The sequence below is a fragment of the Mus caroli genome, chromosome 11, assembly GCF_900094665.2.
Source record: "Mus caroli chromosome 11, CAROLI_EIJ_v1.1, whole genome shotgun sequence".
Taxonomy (NCBI): Eukaryota; Metazoa; Chordata; class Mammalia; order Rodentia; family Muridae; genus Mus; species Mus caroli.
This window is the reverse complement of record NC_034580.1, coordinates 78,606,373-78,626,076: the sequence shown is the minus strand read 5'-3', so window position 1 is coordinate 78,626,076 and position 19,704 is coordinate 78,606,373. Positions and strand designations below refer to the sequence as shown.

The following is a 19,704-nucleotide window of genomic DNA, read 5'->3' as shown; positions in this document are numbered from 1 at the left end:
GGTGTGTATCTAGAAATCTACTTCCTATGTCAGCCAGTGCAGGCCTCTCAATCAACACACGACAGCCCACAGACTGCCAACTACATCCCTCCCCACTCACCAACATCTAACTGTGACCACTTGTAAGAAGTCTTTCTCTAGAAGACTATGGCATACCCTCCAGACCAGTGATCCTCAGTTTGTAGGTCTCCACCCCTTTGGAGGCTGGATGGCCCTTTTACAGGGCTTTACATTACTATTCATAACAGTAGCAAAATAATAGTTCTGATGTAGCAATGAAAATACTTTTATGGTTCAGGTCATCAGAAACTATAGTAAAAGTCGCAGCATTAGGAAGGTCGAGAACCACTGTTCTAGGCAAAGGATAATCTCTGTAGATGTCTTTTCAACTTTAAAAAATTACTTTAAACTCTTGAGTGCTTCTGTGTGCACATGGAAACTATGATGATTATGCAGAGGTCAGAGGGCAATTTTTGGGTATCATACTCAGAACACTGTCTACTTCCTACAGGGTCTCTCATTGGTTTAGAGCTCACCAATTAGGCGACGCTGGCTGGCTGGCTGGCTCCACTTTCCTGATGAATGTACCACAACACCGCGAGTTTCTACACAGGTTCTGAGGATGGGATTCAGGCCCTGCAGCCCTCCTCTGCAATGACATTTCTATTCTTTTCCATAACTATTCTAACAAAGTAGGTATCATTCCCTTCTTGTTTTATAGATAAGAAAACTAAGAAAGGAAATGGAACAGCCAGATCATAAAGACTACGCCAGGATTCAAACTCAAATTTGTCTGCTTTTAAATCAATCTTGATTATGTTTTTTTTTTTTTCTTCACAAAAATTAAAGGACATAGATGCTTCAAATTTCTAAGAGATGGGTTTCATAAACCTATTTCCCTGGTCCTACCACAAAGAAAGCGAGCGTACTGCAGGCTTAAGCACTGGTAAAGCTGGGGGTTTATAAGGAAAAGCTTTCAAGGCAATAAATGAGTTTTCTTCTCATAATACAAACTTCTGGGCTATGGGCTTACCATGGTGTGGCTACAGCAGATACAGCACTAATGCACGCACAGGCCAAGTCCTGAGCACGCAAGGTGCAAGGAGAGGGAGCTCCTCCAACTCCACTGCTGTCCCCAGTGACGCCCTCACCATGTTCCCTGCACTGCGGCAGGGGTCCTCTGGGCAAGGTCTATGATCACCATCTGTGCCTATTTCCTTCCCACTTGCACTCGGGAGGCAGAGGCAGGCGGATTTCTGAGTTCGAGGCCAGCCTGGGCTACAGAGTGAGTTTCAGGACAGCCACGACTACACAGAGAAACCCTGTCTCGAAAAGCCAAAAAAAAAAAAAAAAGTAAAAGAAACTGGCAGAGGTGACTGATGCCTATAATCCTGCACTCAGGGTGCTGACGTAGAAGGGATGCTGTGAGTTCAAGCCAGCCAGTGCTGTGTAGACCCTGTCTCAAAGGCCAAACCAAACAAATGAGAAAGCAGAGCCAAAAAAAAAAAAAAGTGTATCGATATCTAGAGCCTTCCAACTACCTACCCAACTTTGTTCTTTCTCTTTCAAAAAACAAAACAAACACAACAACAAAACAAATAAGAAACAAAAATAAAAACTGGGCAGTGGTGACGCATGCTTTTAATCAAAGCACTCGGGAGGCAGAGGCAGGCAGATTTCTGAGTTCAAGGCAGCCTGGTCTACAGAGTGAGTTCCAGGACAGCTGGGGCTACACAGACAAACCCTGTCTTGGGGAAAGGGGCGGGGGGTGGGGTGGGGAGGAGAAAATAAAACAAAAGCCAAGAAACAAAAACCCCACAAAAATGAAAATCAAAACAAATAAGCAAAAGACCAATAAGCTCCACTCACCCACCCACCCAAAAAAAGCCAAAACAAAGCAAAATGAAACAAAAGCCCACAAAAATACCAGAGCTGTATGTCCACTGACTACTCCTGATCATGGGCCTGCCTTGGAGTGTGGCTGATAGATCCAATGGCATTCCACTGGAGAAAACTAACTTTCCCCTTTTGCATATAGCCTTTTGACTAGGAGAACAACTCTGGTCCATTTACCCGAAACTGCTGGGAACCGTAACGGCTTGAACCTGTGCAAGTCTTGTGCACGAATGTCACATCCTGTGAGTTCATACATGCACTAATCCTATGGTGTGTGGAAGATACTGTATCCTTAGTCATCCAGTAGTGTAGGATCTTACAATTCTGCCTCCTCTTCCACATAGACCCCTGATCCTTGAGGGGAGGGATTTGATGGAGATATCCCATTTAGGGCCGAGTGCTCTCACTCTCTGCACACTGGTTGCAGCTCTCTGTCTTAATTCCCATCTACTGCACAAAGCTTGTCTGATGTGGGCAGACCATCCGCCCTTCTTTCCTATCCAACTATGTACCCATCTCTTCATCAAAACTGTGGGTATGTGATCGAGGAAACTCCTCTGCAGTCCCCACATTTCCCACCAGCTCATTTTTCTGAAGGTTGCTTCCTTGATAACAGCCTCTCTGATCTCTCAGAATCCTTTCAATTACTTTCTTGTTAAGCTGTGCTTCTAGCCTTCCAATTCCCAAGCACAGAAGTTTCTGACACAGCCCGAGTCTCAGAGACTAGACTGGTAGGTTAAAGCGGGGTAAGAAATGTCAGGAAAGGGATGTGAGGCTCTCTACAGCACAGCTGAAGCACCACTTTCAGAGAGTTAACCCAGCTGTGGGCTTCTGGAAGCGAGCTATACTTCCCCAGACTCTTGGCAGAAGAATTAGAGAAGAGGAAACGCTTACTTCAAGTTGGGCTCTGTAAAGGACATTTCCAAGTGAGGACTGGGGAAATGGAGCTGGCTGGTCGCCGAGGGTCCCGTGAACACTAATGACTATCATTGCCCTCATTCTGAATATAAAGCAGTCAGATCTCACAAAGCGCCACCAGTTTAAACATTCACTGGTGCTCATCACATTCCAAGCTTTTGTGATAAAACTGAAAATAGAGAAAATAAGATGCTTATCTCCACAGGGATGGCGGTTCTTAACCAAAAGTTTTGACCAGAACCATCAGGACAGGTTCTTCACAATGGAGACACCAGGGATCCACTCTATATGAAAGAATTACAACCTCTCCATCTGGAAACAGCATATAGAATGGACACTAATTTACAGCAGTGCCTTCTAAGAAGGCTGAGTGAGTCCATAAACATTTGTCTGAGATGCCTAGTCCATCACAGCCTGACAGCAATGAAAGTCCATGAAATGTTCCTGGAGTTTAGCTGGCTAAAGTCTAGACTTCATAAAAAAGCCAGGAATTCCCTGACAGACACTTTGACATACCTTACATGGTTCTCCTCTTCCTTGAAGACTGCCCTAAAATGTCTGCTCTTGAATGTGAAATATTCTGCCTCTAATCAAAGGCAGCAGACAGTGCTGTCAGAGTCTTGGGAGCCAGAACTACTGATTTCAAATTCTAACTTTGACATGTGCTTGCTGTGTGACTTAGGGGCAAGTAGTATTCAGATTAATTTCCTGTCCACAAAGAGCTCAGAGGCGTTATTCACAGGGCTGTCACACAGATGAGTTCATATTTGCTGAGCATACAGAATGCTAACTCTCAAGCACTATGGTGAACACATGACAATAAGAAACCGATTTCACTATATCCATCTCCTCTTTTGAGTTTTTTTTTAAGTAATTAAGGATAACAACATTGGATTACCCAAGATTTTAATATTACTATTATGCTACATAGGGATCTGAATTTTCAAAAGCTTACTAAGCTTACTGGCAAGCTGTTTGCTTAAGGCAAATGCTTCTTTCAACCGTGGCTTGGTAAGAGACCATCTTTTGGGAGCAACTGCACAGGTTACTTTCAGGGGAAATGTTTTAATCTCTTTTATATTAGCTTTTAAAAAAATCTGTACTTTGCAGTTTTCAAACTCTTACCATGGGGTAGAAGTGTGTCATCTCAGGAGTCAGTGTTCTCTCGGATCTGCCTCCCGCCTACCTCTCCCGGCTAGTTCCTTCATTTCAACTATATCCAAATCACTTCTTGTTCCCCAATACTGAAACTCACAGCTCTGTAGTTCTCACTTCTGTTCTTTCTGCTCGATACGTTCTTTTCCTTAAGCTTTATTTAACTGTAAGACTAGCTCAGTCTTAAATTTTCAGAAAGCCCTAAAAGGGCCCTCACAGCACCCACTGCACATACTACTATTACAGTGTAGAATACTAACCTATTTACTCAGGGCCACTACTGATACAGTGAGCTGAGAGTACAGGGCGTCTCACTCTGACCAGCACATGGCCAGGGTCCATAGGAGTGTCTAGTAGGTGCTACATAAGAATGATTATAAAAATTATCATGATTTAACAAGTTGTGTGTGTGTGTGTGTGTGTGTGTGCACGCGCCTGTGTGCTGCCACATTAGAACAGGTGCCCACAGAGGCACTTATGAGATGCAGGTGTGAGCTGCCAGATGTGGGTGTTGGGAACTGAACTCAGGTCCTCTACAAGAACCCCAGGGCTTTCAACTGCTGGGCTAATTTCTACCCCTCTACCAAAGGCTTTGGGTTTAGACAAGATAAGAACTTAGTTTAAAGGTTCTACAAGTAGAGTACTTCTTAGTTTCCTGTGTATGTTCCTTAACAGAGGGGGAAAGAATGCATGCTTACTAAGAGAAAATACAAAGACCAGAATTATTTTAATATGAATTAGCCTATGATAAGGATGAAATTCCTTTGAAGTTCTATTGAATAAGTTTCATAATACATTCATATGTTTTAATATCTATCTATCTATCTATCTATCTATCTATCTATCTAACTATCTATCATCTGTCTTTAAGGCAGTATCTTACTGTGTAACCTTGCCTGGCCTAAGACTTATTGACCTTGAACTCAAGAGAGATCTGCTTGTTTCTGGCTCCTAAGTACTTCATTGTATATAGTCTTTAGCTTTTAAGTATCCTTAGTGCTAGGCATGATGATAAATACCTTTAACCCTACAATTCAGGAGACAGAGGTAGGGATTGGCCAACATAGCAAGTTCCAGAACAACCAAGGCTACATAGAAAGACCCTGTCTCAAAAAAACAAAACAGAAGTCAAGTATCCTTAGCAAGGCCAACTGACGGTTCTGTAAGACCCGAAAAGCCTTATGTCCGGGATGTCCTACTCACAGAGACGTAGAGACAGAGATCGATGCAAAGAGCAAGAGGTTTATTAATCCAGCATGCTGGGGTCGTTCTGAAATCGGGATAGAAGCGACCCCGAGTAGCTAAAGCACACATCTTTTATACATTTTGGGGGGGGGGGGGAGCAGTTTATCATTGGGTAACCTTTAGTGACATTAAGAGGAAGACTTAAGGACCGGAGACATTGTGTGGGCTTTTCTATACAATCAGAGAACTATCTTTTGGCACACCTTGCAGTGAGGCAAATTCTGGGAAAAGTACACATTTACTTAACTTCTTACAATCGTGGTCATTTTGAGCTACCACAAATCTTACAGTTCTTAAAGTTGAATGAGTTGAAATTGGCATAAAAATAGATACAAATAAAACAGAAGTTATCTTTGTGGCCATATATGTTGGCACATGCTTATAATCCCAGGACTTGGGGTGCTGGGGCAGTAAGTATGAGGCTACCATAGGCGGAATAGAAAGATAGCAAGATCCAGTTAAAAATGTCAAAAACAGATATAACGTAGCATGCCTATAATCCCACTCCTCAAGAGGTGGGAGCAGAAGGATCACAAGGCCAGAGGCCAGACTGGGCTACACAGCAAGACCATGCCTTAAAAAAATGCATATGATACAAAACTCATAAGCAGTAATATTTAATGTTCATTTCACCTATGTAAATGTGCATGATATAAAATTCAGTTTTAAAAAGAGTATAAAACTCACAATACTCATACTCCCAAATAAAATTTTTTTTTATTTTTGTTTTTTTTTTAATGGATACATTGAACAAAGGAACAGAATGCCTGCTTCAGCCTCAGCCTCAAGCCTGCCCAGAGCAGGTCACAGATGCACGAGGAGAGGGGCTGCCCGCTGCTCTGGCATGTACAATGTGTAACATGTGGCCATAACACCATGAACCTGCTTCCTTCTCAGGACATCAATAGGAAGAGTAAATAGAAATGATTATTATAAGGCTCTCTGAAACACAAAAGTGAGCTAAAAACGCTTAATAACAATAATAATGTTTTTTTAAAGTTACTTTTAGGGGCTGCTGGGGAAAGAGCAGCCTGTCAGCGTCAGCCTGTACCCAGCAATTACTTTCTTTCCCTAGTATAGGAAGCCTGCTGCAGTAGCTGCAGCCTCTTTATGGTGGCACAGCTGGAGATGAACAGGCTAAATTAATATTCTAACTGCGCTCCAGTGTATTTAAAAGCACTATAAAAAGGTCTGAAATGAACTCAGTCTGAACTCTGGCAGATGAAGCCTCTTACCACACCCCTCACCACAGGTAACCAAAGGAGGCATTGCCACAACCCAAACCAAAACCAAGTGACAGTACAGGGCTCACCTTCCAGATTATCTCATTTACTCTCCTATGACGCCACAAGTGACCTTTCCAAGTCTCTGGAGAATAATTTCTCTTTTTATTCTTTTTCCATATTTAGCTTTTGGAGAGATTATTTGCAGACTGGTCCAAGTTAGGACCAAGCAGTGACGCCAACCATTTCCAGTTCTCTGAGGAATGATGATTCAGATGCGGTTTTAAAGTACCACACAACCTAGTCAACAGATCCTAGGGGAATGGCTCTGAGTGACAGGTTGTTAATGGCTCAGACTCTAAGTGTGATAAATAGCACCTGAGACTTAGGCAGAAATGGCCCTTTCTGTTAGCTGTAGTTCAATTGACCTGCAGCTTTCTTCATTCTTAATTACTGCCAAACTTATCTTCTACCTTAAGTTTAAATATTGCCTTCCATGTCAAAGCCTGCTGATCAATCAATTATGGGGGATTCTCAGAGATAAAACAGATGAAACAGAGCTATCTGGCTCATCTGACATTATCTGAGCACAATAAAAAATATAGCAGGAATATGAAGCTCTCCACAGAAAAGAGCAGCTTACTTCTCATCCAACCCTAATCATCCTTAGTCCAATCCTGAGCTGCAGACGGTTCTTCTCGATTCTTTGTCTGACCATCTGCTGGGTGAGGAGGACTCACATGAGTCGAGCAGGGCTCAAACCAAACTGCTGGGTGTCCTAGTTAAAGGCTCCTTGGTGGTTCTCTGAAGATGCTGGGGTATTACCCACTGTCAAGAATATGTGAACAGGAACCCCACACAGGGCAGTATGTCAGCTCCCTCTCTTGACAGACAGTGTTCCAGTCCCTGAGTAAAAGCCCCTGTGGGCAACAAAATGCACTTCAGCACTGGTAATTTTGATAGAAACGGAAAGCTTTGAGTACTACTAACTCTCTCGTGGCTCCTAGCACTCGAAATCCTCTAGTAGGACAAATTATTACTGGACTTTAAAAATACAACAAATTCCTAGGAGCCAATCTCTTTTTCGGCCTTGTTTGAAGAGGAGGTAAAGACAGATGTGACTCCTCTAAGTCACCGTTCTGCCAGGACAGCGAGCGTCTTAATCTATTCTCAAAGGCGCTCAAGTCATTCACACCATGGTTAGATTAGATTCCAAAAAAACACCAACAAGTAGATTAAGGCTGTAAAATAGACAGACATTGGTTTCAATGAGAGATTAAATGGTCAGAATTCTGATTTGGGTAGAGGCACACAAGAATGAATTCAAGGCTGTTTATGAAAGAAGCCCAAAGCACAGGACCATGAGAGCTATTAGAATCAAGTTCGACAACCCTTAAAGATTTATCTTTAATTTTTTTACTTGTGTGTATATGTGCACATGTATACAGATGCCTCTAGGGCCTGGGAGAGAGTGTTGGACCCCCCCAGAGCTGAAGTTACAGGTGGTTGTGAGCCTCCTGGTTTGGGTTCTGGAAACCAAACTTTGGTTCTCTGAAGAAGCAGGGCAAGCACTCTGAACCGCTGAGCTGCGTCTCAAGCCAAGTTCTGTAATTCTTATTGCGGTTTTAATCAGATCCAAGAAGCCTACCTATAGTCATTACAGAAGCTCTCTGAACTGCAGGGAACAGGCTAAACTAACACCCTCAAAGTCTCAACACAAGCAGGAGTGTACGAGCAGCCAGCTAGGTGACAATTCATTCCCAAAGTGAAGTTCAGCTTAGAAATTTCAATCTTTGCGTCCCTTATCTCCTAATTTGTAATCATACCCATTTTTTCCTACCAATGTAAACTTTCTGATTGCATACAAAGTCAAACCTGGAATCAGAATTTTTATTTAAAGGCAAAAGGTAGACAGACTGCTTGATCATTATCTGAAGAAATGGTTTTCTTTTCTATTCATCCCTAACTGGCCTGAAACTCCCTATGTAGAACCAGGTCAGCTTCAAACTCACAGTGATCCTCCTCTCTGCTCCCCAAGTGCTAGGATTAAAGGTGTGTGCCACCATGCCCAGCTCTGAAATCCTCACAAGCAAACTGTCTTGAAAGCAAATAAATGAATGGGCAGATAAAGTGAACATTGTGTCATTTTATTTTAACTTAGTTCTAGATTTGGAGTCTGAGCTGTCCAGGCTGGCCTCTCCTTGGTCCTCTCACTTCAGCCTCCTCAGTGTTGGGATTCTAGGCAAGAGCTATCTTGCTCACCTTACTTTTACTATATACTCAGCCCCATGTCCTCATTTATGGAAGGAAAATAAATTAGGAATTTATGTGACTTCCTTCTGCCAAAATATGACTAACAAGTGAAACTACAACACTGATTAACCCAGTGACCCTCCAGACACCCTCATTACAAACACTGACTTGAAAACAGGAAAGGAACCTGTGATTGTTGATCTGAGATTAAATTTAGGCTTAGGATCACCTCCCCTCCAAAAATGGCTGTTGGACTACCGAGCAACAGCAGGCAGATGTTAGTTACAGTGGGGGATATACCCTGCTCAGATGAAGAGTTGGTTTTGCTGAATACTGTTGAAGAACTAGAGAACTCTGACATTTCTAAATGGAAAGAAGGCCCATGTGATGAATATTTACTACTCTCTGTTGTTTGACACGGTTCTAGGCACTGAGGTGCTGTGAGTATGGGGGCAGTAACTGCTGCTCTTCTACAGTTTGCTCCCGTCAGAGTGGGGAAGGAGGTAAAAGCGAAAATCATGTATTTAAAATGTGGTAAGTGGCATAGGAAGAAAAAGGTCAAGGGACTGGGGGAGAGGTAGAGTAAGACCTTACTTAAAAGAATCTACTTTTGGCAGAGGCCTGAATGAAGCAAATAAGCCATGCAGATAGAAGTTGGGAAGGCACACTCTAAACAAGAAAATGTTCAATTTAAAAGCTTCAGAGTAGCAGCGGACCTCCTGGCAGCCCTACAGTAGGGGAAGGGGCAGAAGAACAGATGGAGTTAATGGGGTAAGAGGAGAGAAGGACGTGGCTAGGATACAGAGGGTTCTGTCAGGACTTCAGCTTCTCAGCATAGACAATTATAAATGTACATTCTTTCAGACTGGAACTGTGAGTTTAAAGAAAGAGGGTTTGTGGTTTAACAACAGACAATCAAGGTTCACCATGGCAGGCTCAGTCCTATGAGCTGCATGCCTTACAAGGAGCTTCAAGTCAAGAGAAAAAAAATGTCAAGATATATGTCTCTCTTCTTGCTCCAAGTAGCTCCCCTCTCCAGCCCTCAGAGTGGTGCTGCAGATTAAACCCAGGGCCTGTGCTCCACCACTGAGCTATATACTCAGTCCCATGTCCTCATTTATGGAAAGAAAATAAATTAGGAATTTATGTGACTTCTTTCTGCCAAAATATGACTAACAAGTGAAACTACAACACTGATCAACCCAGTGACCCTCCAGACACCCTCATTACAAACATTCACTTTTTTCTTCCTCTAGCTAGCCTTTAATAAAATCCCTTTATATAGTATCATTTGGCCATTATAGTATTGATGGCCAAAAATAGCCATCAGTAATTTCACAGGCCTTTCAGTCTAAAGACAGGTCACTTCTCCATATGCTAAACTTAATATGATTTATTTTTATTCTACGTGTATGAGTGTTTTGCATGTACCACATGGGTGCATGGTGCTCACAGAAGCCAAAAGAGGGCGTCAGATTCCCTGGGACTGGGTTATGGACTGTTGTGAGCCTCCAGTGGGGGCTGAGAACTGAATCCAGGTCCTTTGCAGAGCCACTAGTGCTTTTTAAGTACTGTGCCATCTCTCCAACCCTTATCTAAATGCTAACCTCTTACCTTAGCAGTTCTTCAAATCCTATACAACAAACACACACACCACAGGCATCACTCTCTTCTTTCAATGACAGCTATCCACACCCTGGCAGCACTGGGAGACTGTAACTGTCACATCTTAACTATCACAACACTAATGCTTAGGGATGGAGGAAGGGAACCTCCTGTCTCCCACCTGCTGCCTGCTGCAAGAGCTAGTGTTGAACCCAGGGGCTTTATTCATGCTTGGTAAGAGTTCTACCAGTAAGCCACACCCCCCAGCTGCTGTTAAACTTTAAAACAGGGGCTAGCAGATGGTGCAGCGAATAAGGACACCTGCCATACACAACCTGCGTTAAGTCTCCAGACCCACATGGTAAAAGGAGATAACCAACTTGTGCAAATTGTTTTCAGATCCCTCCACGTGTACTGCACATTCATACTGTAGAAAATAAAAAGGTTCCTGTGCTCACAGATAAGCACCAGGAGAACCAGGAATGTTAAACACACATGTTCCTTCAAAGGGAATGCATAACCTGCCGTCCGCACAGAAGGCTGACAGCCAACAGAGTTAATAGCCTGGTGACCTTTGTGCTATCTGTGTGGCCATATTAGATCTTCCTCAACCCCTTACCAGGAGCTTTTTTTCTCAGTCAATCTAGAGAACCTATCTTTATAGAAAGTGTCACATGTGGTTTTGATATAGTCCTATCTGATCTTTATTTAGCTCACTTTGTTCCTCAAGATTTATGTATGCTTAATTGTGCACATGGGATTGAGTTATTACCAGTAAAGTTTTCACCAAATTGTGCTGTGCTTAAATATACCTAAAATAAACTACTCAGAAGTTTCAATAACACCAGCTACAGTTCTAACTAGGTTTTCTTCTTAAAATTCTAAGACTGACGACTAACTTTATCAACACTTTCTCTTAAACCAGGCTTTCCTGAAATGGAACAAGAGGGGCAACAAAGGCAGGGGCAGTGATGCACAACTGTAACCCCAGCTACTCAGGACACTCAGGTAGGACTGGGAGTAACAGAGAGAGTTCAGACCAGGCACAGTTTCATTACATGCTCCCATGATTCTCACTCCATGTACCTTGATTTAGAAAAAAACTTACTCTATAAAATCTACAGTTGGTACCTATAGAGATGCTAAAGGAAGATATATTTCAAACAAACAATAATCCAGCTATCTTTCTTACAGAATTTCACAAAGACAGAAGCAGAACATTTTAGGATAATAAACACTGATGGATTCCTCAACCACTGCCAGTGCAGTATGAATTCTACCAGAAACAGACAAGCTTTGAAACAGAAAAGAGTAAAAGCTATTCTTCCAACTCTAAGATGTTATATTCTCACTATGAAAGGAACCTGGGTTTGTGCATGTTAGACAAGAGCTCTGCTACTGAGATACAGCCCAAGCCACACAACTGTACAGTCTTTAAACATGCGGTTCACAGGGCTTTTCTAAGCATCTTTTACTTGTTCTATGTGTAGGTTTTGTTTTTATTTGTTTTGAAGGGGTGGAAATTTAACCCCATGTCTCAAATGAGATAGGCAGAGTTATACCAATAGGCTATACCCCGAGCCCTCAAGTTTTATCTCAACATATAATGATTTTCATATTATGAAGCCTGCATAACCCATGCATTCAAAAAGTAAAAAAAAAAATTCTTATCTTATAAAACATAATGCTGGAGAAAAACATAAGAGAGTGGAGTAAGTAAACCCAAGTGTCTCTGCGACTCTAACTCTAAAACAGACTCAGTCCAGCTCAGGAAAATCCCAACATTTTCTTGAACTGGAACCTCTAATGTACACTAAAGCTTTGTGTGGGTGAAGATTTTTCAGAATAACAAGAACAGAGGTTGGGACTATAAAGAGGTTACCTGCTTTGTACTGAAACTTCAAAGTTCTCTAGATGCATACGGATGGTATAGTTAAAGCTATTTCCAACTATGCAACAAACGAGACAATTCAATTGGATTTCATTTAATATCATTCACTCGTAACTTATGACGGAAGATGGTATGATTATAACAAGCAAACGTCTACTATAGATTACTACTAGTGTAGATTTTTTTTAATTTTGAAAAAGAATTCCTTATCCTTTGCTCCAGGTCTTAGCTTTGGCTCTGCCTCACAAGGAGCTTCCTCATTGCTTGAGCTTGGTGTTCTGAGAACTGAGCTCTATATTCAGCAACAACTGACTCCTCACACTGCTGGCAGATTTCTAATCTAGTAGAGTGCCTGGACTCATGAGAATATAGCGTTACTGCCTATTGCTCACATGCAGTCATCATGGGTAAACTGCTGTAACACATGTGCTGCTTGGGTTTTGTCAATCTGACACAAACCTAGACATATCTGAGAAGAGAGAACAACAGTTAAGAACATGCCTCCATAAGAGTGGCCTGTGGGCAGACCAGTGGGGCATTTTCTTAATTAGTGATTGAAGTGGGAGAACCTATCTCATTATGGGTTATGCTATCCCTGGGCAGGTGGTCCTGGGAATATAAGAAATCAGGCTAATAGGACAGAGGTGGTGGTAGTGTACACCTCTAATCCCAGTACTTGGGAGGCAGAGTGCAGGAGGATCTCTATGAATCCGAGGCTACTTGTCTACTAGGGAGTTCTAAGACAACCAGGGCTATATAGTGAGACTGTCTCAAGGGAGGGAAGAAGGAAAAAAGAAAAGAAAAGAAAAGAAAAGAAAAGAAAAGAAAAGAAAAGAAAAGAAAAGAAAAGAAAAAGAAGGAAGGAAGGAAAGAGAGAGAAAAAGAAGAGGAGGAGGAGGTGGAGGAGAAAGCGGTGGCAGCAAAGAAAGCAGGCTGAGCAAGTCGAGCAAGGCATGAGGGAAGAAGCCAGTCGGCAGCCTTCCACCATGGGCTTCTGCTTTAGTTCCCACCTCTAGGTTCTGCTCCTACTTCTTTCAATGACAAACTGTGATAAGGAACTGTAAGCCAAAATGAACCTTATTTTCCATGTGCTGCTTAGTCTTATGTCAACTTAACACAGCTAGAGTCATTTTGGAAAAAAGGAAACTCAATCGAGAAAATGTTTCCACCAGACTGATTTATGGGCAAGCCTGTGGTGCATTTTCTTGACTGATAATTGGTACAGGAGATTGTAGCTCATGATGGGCAGTGCTACCTCTATGCTGGTGTCCTGGGTTCCTATATGAAAGCAGGCTGATTTCTGAGTTCGAGGCCAGCCTGGTCTACAAAGTGAGTTCCAGGACAGCCAGGGCTATACAGAGAAACCCTGTCTCGAAAAAAACCAAAAACCAAAAACCAAAAAAAAAAAAAAAAGCAGGCTGAGCAAGCCATGGGGAACAGGCCCTCTATGGCCTCTCCATCAGCTCCTGCCTCCAAGTTCCAGTGATGGACTGTGCTATGGAATCGCAGGCTGAAATCAATCCTTTCTTCCCCAAGTTGCTTTTCATTTTGGTGTTTTATAACACCCGTAGAAATTCTAACTACAGACATGTTCTCACAACAATCTAGTGGTAGGGTATTGGTTAGGAAACCAAACTAAACCAAACCAGGACTGTTGACTGTTTATCTTCTCTGAGGGAAGAGAGTATAGATGCTAGGGATCAAGCTCAGAGTCCATGTACATTAGGCAGGCATTACAGCACTAAAGTCCATCTTTAACCTGAATCTCAGTTATCCTGTTAAGACACCAAATTTCTCTGATGAAACTGAAGAGTGCTGGGCGTGGTGGCGCACGCCTTTAATCCCAGCACTTGGGAGGCAGAGGCAGGCGGATTTCTGAGTTGAAGGCCAGCCTGGCCTACAAAGTGAGTTCCAGGACAGCCAGGGTTACAGAGAAACCGTCTCAAAAAACCAACCCTCCCCCCGCGCCCCCCCCCCAAAGAAACGGAAGAACATGTGTATAGTCCTGATGTGACAGAAAAAATGTACTGAACAAGCCACAGAAATTAACTATTGGTTAGGAAAGTATTTTTAATTTTTTATAATTAAGACCCCATTTCCTTACATGATGCTTCTGAGACTTGTTAGGACTGTTTGAGGGTATATAACATTGCATCTATTTATGTGACCAGGGCGTATGCACTGTGCCTATGCTAGCCACTCCTAAGGACCCAGTACATGGAACAAGCAGCACCCATGAAGGCCACATGGAATCCCCAACTATGGATCATGAAAAGCCAACAAAGCTTTAACTCTGAACTTGTTTGCACTGTGTATCAGTGGGGAAAAAACTGAAAACGCCAGGCCGGCCTGCTTCATCCAAGGCAAGCTGCTGCAAAGGCCTTTCTTTCACTTGGGAGCGCCCACCAGTCTTTCTGGTACAACAGCTACAGCTGTGGGCTTTCTGAATATGAATGGACAGATGGGAGACAAGAAATACCAGGGACAGGTGCCACTGCAACTGATGTCTTAGAAGCTGTGACTATAATGGAGGAGTGACAGGGGACAGAATTCTCTTAGGACAATATAGTAACAAAAACCTGATGAAGTCTTAAAGACAAGGGTCAGAAGTGGTGTCCTCTGTAGCTCGTGGTCCACACTTTCTTCCCTTATCACAGGTAATGGATGCTGTCTTATTTTAGGACACGCAAGGAAAAAGAATCAAGAGACACACATCCATTTCTTTCCCTAATCAACGCTTTTAGCCTCTTATCTAACAGTTTAAAATTAAGAGACAACAGGTAAAAAGATAAAACTGTAAACAGAAACTTTCTGACTAGTTCTTTAGCCACAGATTCATCTCAAAGGTGAGTCTATATAGAAGAAAAACAAGAACTTACAAAATTTCATTTACTTATTTGTCTTTGCATGTGTGTGTATTTATGCCCATGTACCACAGTATATGTGTGGAGGGCAGAGGCACTGGCAGGAGTTTGTTCTCTTCTCCTTTTGGTGGGTTCTAGGACCAAGCTTAGGTTTGTCTGGAGGCTTCAAGTACCTTTACTGGCTGAACCATCTTGCTGGCTCACAAAGAATTTTTAAGAAGGTGTTTCCAGTCTTTGAAGCAAAGACAGAAATATCAATTACATTAAGGCTGAGGATGTGATTGAGTAGGCAGAGTATTTGCCTCAGATTCTCAAAGCCCTGGATTCAATTCTCAGCACCACACAAAGAAGTGGTAGCAGAAGCCTGTAAATCCAGACGTGCAAGGTCATCTTCAGCTACATAGCTAGAAGTCAGTCTGAACCACATGAACACGGCTAGGACAATAAAACATTTTACAGCCATAGATCCACAAAGGAAGGGAAAACCTAAGAGTAGTAAACTCTTAATGGAAAATACACAGATTGGCAAAAATACCATAGGATTTCTAAGTGCTTAGGACTTGCAGCACCCTGGGCTTGTATGGCCATTTAAAAGAGGAGATGAAGATGGAGAGGGTGGGAATGCAGTCTGCCTGCCAGCGCAAGGCTCTGAGTTCAACCCACAGCAAAGCTCTATTAAATAAAGGAAAGAGAATGCTGGGCAGGAAGTGGTGCATGCCTTCAATCACAGCAAAGACAGAGGTAGGTGGATCTCTGAGTTCCAGGCCAGCCAGGTCTACAGAGTCAGTTCCAGGACAGCCAGGGCTACACAGAGAGACCCAGTCTCAAAAAAAAAAGCCAAAAAACTAAACTAACCCAGCCCAAAACACAAAACCCCTCAAAACAAACAACAATAACAAAAAAGGATTAAGATGCTATCAGTAGGTCTAGATTTCCATTTCTTTCCATACTGGTAGATGTTACCTCTGTGTAAAACGGAAGATTAATTCCTTTAAAGAGGATAAAGCAGTTGAGGGTTGGTAGGTTCAGTGACCTCACACAGACCAAATGCTAAGACGCTTACTCACTCTCTCGCCTTTCCCAAGTTCCCAGCTTCCAAACGGTTCGCAGAGTCTTTATAGTACTCTCATTTTATGTAAGGACTTTTAACAAAGAATCAAGAAGTTCAAGAAAAAGGACATCGTTTTTAATTTTAAGAACAGCAAAAGAAAACCAAGCCCTTCCTGCAACAACGCCTCAATGACCTGAGAGATGACTTCAGAGGCATAATTAGAGTTCTCGGAGAGAAAAGCCAAACAGGGCAGAGGAATAAGTAAAGAGTAAGACAGAACTTTTCCAAATTTGAGAAAAATATTAGCTCACAATTCCAGAGGCTCTCTGTGCTCCAGGTCACATGAGTATGAGACAGAGGGTGGGGTGGGCAGGAGGTCGTACAGACACTTTCCGCACCACCCAGCCTAGTAACTATTAGCCACACGTGGTTTTGCATGTAGTAGAGAAATGGAAATGTTTATCTAATTTTAATCCCAGTTTATACAACCACATGTAGGCTAATGGTTACGATATTATAACAGCACAGCTAATGAGGGTTGGGGATGTGGCTCCGTCCTACAGCACTGTCTTAGCATGGTATAAATTCTCAGTTTGATCACTCCCCAAACACAACAAACAACACAGCAAAGAGGCTTAAAGAAATAGCAATTACCCTCTATAAGAGAAGGCCAGATCTGAGTTTTTCCCGTAGGATTCAAGCACTTTGGGCCAAACTAATCTGAAGCTCACTACGCAGCCCAAGCTGGTCCTACACTTGCTGCAACCCTTCTGCCTAATTCTCTCACCAGAGCTGGGATTATAGTCATCATGCCCAAGCCCAGATGACTCTGTAAGCTATACTTATAAATCTCTGGTAAAAAGCATCCTGGAAGGATGATGTTATCAATAGTCTTATGTATAGAACAGAGAAAAAGGAAGCATGCTGCTATGGGAACCCAACTGTCTCTGCGCAGGCTCTGACTTGAAGCAGTTACTTGCCAGTGAGTATTCTGAGAAAATGTTTCTAAGCAACTAACAACATGAAATGAAAAACAATGACACTGGAGTCAATTAAACATATTTAGGGAAAATTTATTTAGATCCTTGTTAAGGTTTTGTTTTATTTAAATAGAGGGAATAATTTTCCCCTTTTAGTAATATAATTATCTGATATGAATAAACTCAAAAGAATTCCACAATGCAGCAAATTTTACTCTGTATGCTACGTACAAGCTGGATTTATAAGCTGGTATGTGTGTGTTGCTGTGGGTCAAATCTAGACCTCTACGCACTGCAGGCAAGCACTGTGCCACTAAGCTGTTTTCGCAGCCTCCCAAAAGCTTCTCTGATCAACATTGGTAGGACAGTAAAACCATTTTAGGTTCAGATCTCTACTAGAGATTTCATTTCTCTATCCGCAGCATAATCTGCTTTCTATTTTAAGAAAACGGGCTGGGGAGACAGCTCAGTCAATAAAGTCTTGCTTTGAAAGCATGACTTACAAAGCTTACATTAAAACAAAAACAAAAATGGTGGAAAATGCTTTTAATACCAGCAGTGGGGAGACAGGCAAAGAGAGGCAGATCCCTAGGGCTCGCTGGTCACCTAACTTAGTCTGCTTAGTGAACTCCAGGCCAACACACATACAGGAACAGTAGGCCTAGGAGATGGTTCAGTTAGTAAAGTGCCTGATGTGTATGAGTTCCTGAGTTTAAGTCTTAGCAGCCACATAAAAATGCCAGTTATGGTGGCATGTATCTATAACTCCAGTACTTTGAAAGCAAAGAAGAGCAATACCTGGAGCTCACTAGACAAAAAAACCAGCTGAATTAACAAACTCCAGGTAAGATCCTATCTCAAAAGATAAGGTGGATAGATGCTAACTAACTGGCCTCCATATCCATGTGCACACACGTATGCATATATGGATCCACCATGTTCAAAGACATGTGAAGAAGTGGTGTTGTATTTTTAACTTATACTATTTTATACTATAACAAATGATAATTTAATATGTATTTTAATGAAAACTGTCATAGCAACATTATATTATAGTTTGGGCTATCTAGTCTAATCTAAGTTAAATTCTGATTCTTGTTCCCATCGGGGACAGGGGAGGAATAGGAGTTCTAGGCTTTGTGGTCCTTTCCTTGCTTCAGCTATTTATTTGTTTCCTTCTCCCAGCAGACATTAATTCAGTGTTCAGAAGGATAAAAGCTTTTCTCTTTTTAAGGATTTATTTATCTTTACCACTGAGAAATGCCAATTAATAAGAGAGTCACGATTATGCTATTCCTGAGAAAAAAGAGCCCGAGAGGAAAACTTGAAGAACCAGTAGTTGACGATAGATGAAATTAGGGGTGGGGTAGGTTGTGCTTGCTAGGCAAGTGATAGTCCCAATCTCTTCAGACACAATGTTTTCAGACTACTTCTTAAAAAACAAAACAAAACAAAAAATGCATTTAATTTTATGTGTATTGGCACGAAGGTGTCAGATTCCCCTGGAACTTGAGTTAAAGATGGTTGTGAGCTGCCATGTGGGTGCTGGGAATTGAATCTGGTTCTCTGGAAGAACAGTCAGTGCTCTTAACCGCTGAGCCACCTCACCAGCCCCTACAGACTGATTTTTACAACAGCACACGTGAGAAAACTAACTTATTAGACCCAATATTGTATATCAGTATCTTCAAGGGAGGGCTTTAGAATAAGATCCACCTTCTTTTAGGAGGGGCCCTCTCTGGGACTCAGTAAATTAGAAATGCAGACAGGAAAGTAAACTAACAGTCTTTTCTTTTGTTTTAAGAACTGAAAACTTGTCCTAGTTTCTGTGACCCAAATATCCTTCCTACTTCTGCAGGAAAGCATTCATGCATGCCAACCATCCCAGACACCATGCTTGGGGCTGAATGGGCCAATGGGAGGTTAGCCTCCAGGAAAAGAGAACAGATGCAGATCTGGGTTAGCTACTTGAAAGCTGTGAGCTGGAAGCGCTCCTTAGCATAGGACTTTCCTCGCAGAAACAGCCAGTTCTATCTACGGAGAACCCTACATTTCTCTTTCTAGTCTCAGCCAAGTTACACTCTGACTCACTTGTCTAGTCTCAAAAATTCTTATTCAGTGCTAAGAAAATCAGCAATTAACCACTGTGGCAACAAGGTAGTCAGTGAAGCGGCAGACAATTGTGTTGGTATCTAGAGTACTGGAAAATGTTCAGTTCTAAGTTCAACATAGTATTTTGTTTTACCAGCAGTCATATCTCGCGTTGGTATCTCTAGCAATGTGGTCTGGTTTTGTGGACTGGAAAGCACATGGTTAATATTTTTGTTTCACCATGTTAAATATATTTCACGGTCTCATTCAAACTATTCTATCATTTCAATTTCCAGGCAGAGAATAATAATCCTCTGCTAATCCTTACCTCTTCTCTCTTTTCTTATTTTCATGTTTCATCAAGTGCAAGCTCATTTCATTATCAACATATTTTCTTTTTTTTTTAAAGATTTATTTATTTATTTATTTATTTATTTATTTATTTATTTATTATATGTAAGTACACTGTAGCTGTCTTCAGACACTCCAGAAGAGGGCACCAGATCTCGTTACGGATGGTTGTGAGCCACCA

The 19,704-nt window shown here is 42.0% G+C and overlaps 1 protein-coding gene across 5 annotated transcripts in view; it reads right to left on the bottom strand.

Annotated features, from left to right (window-relative positions):
- Window positions 1-19,704, bottom strand: part of Ap2b1 (adaptor related protein complex 2 subunit beta 1) — a 107,495-nt gene that overhangs the window by 15,510 nt on the left and 72,281 nt on the right. The gene's annotated exons all lie outside the window — the stretch shown is intronic.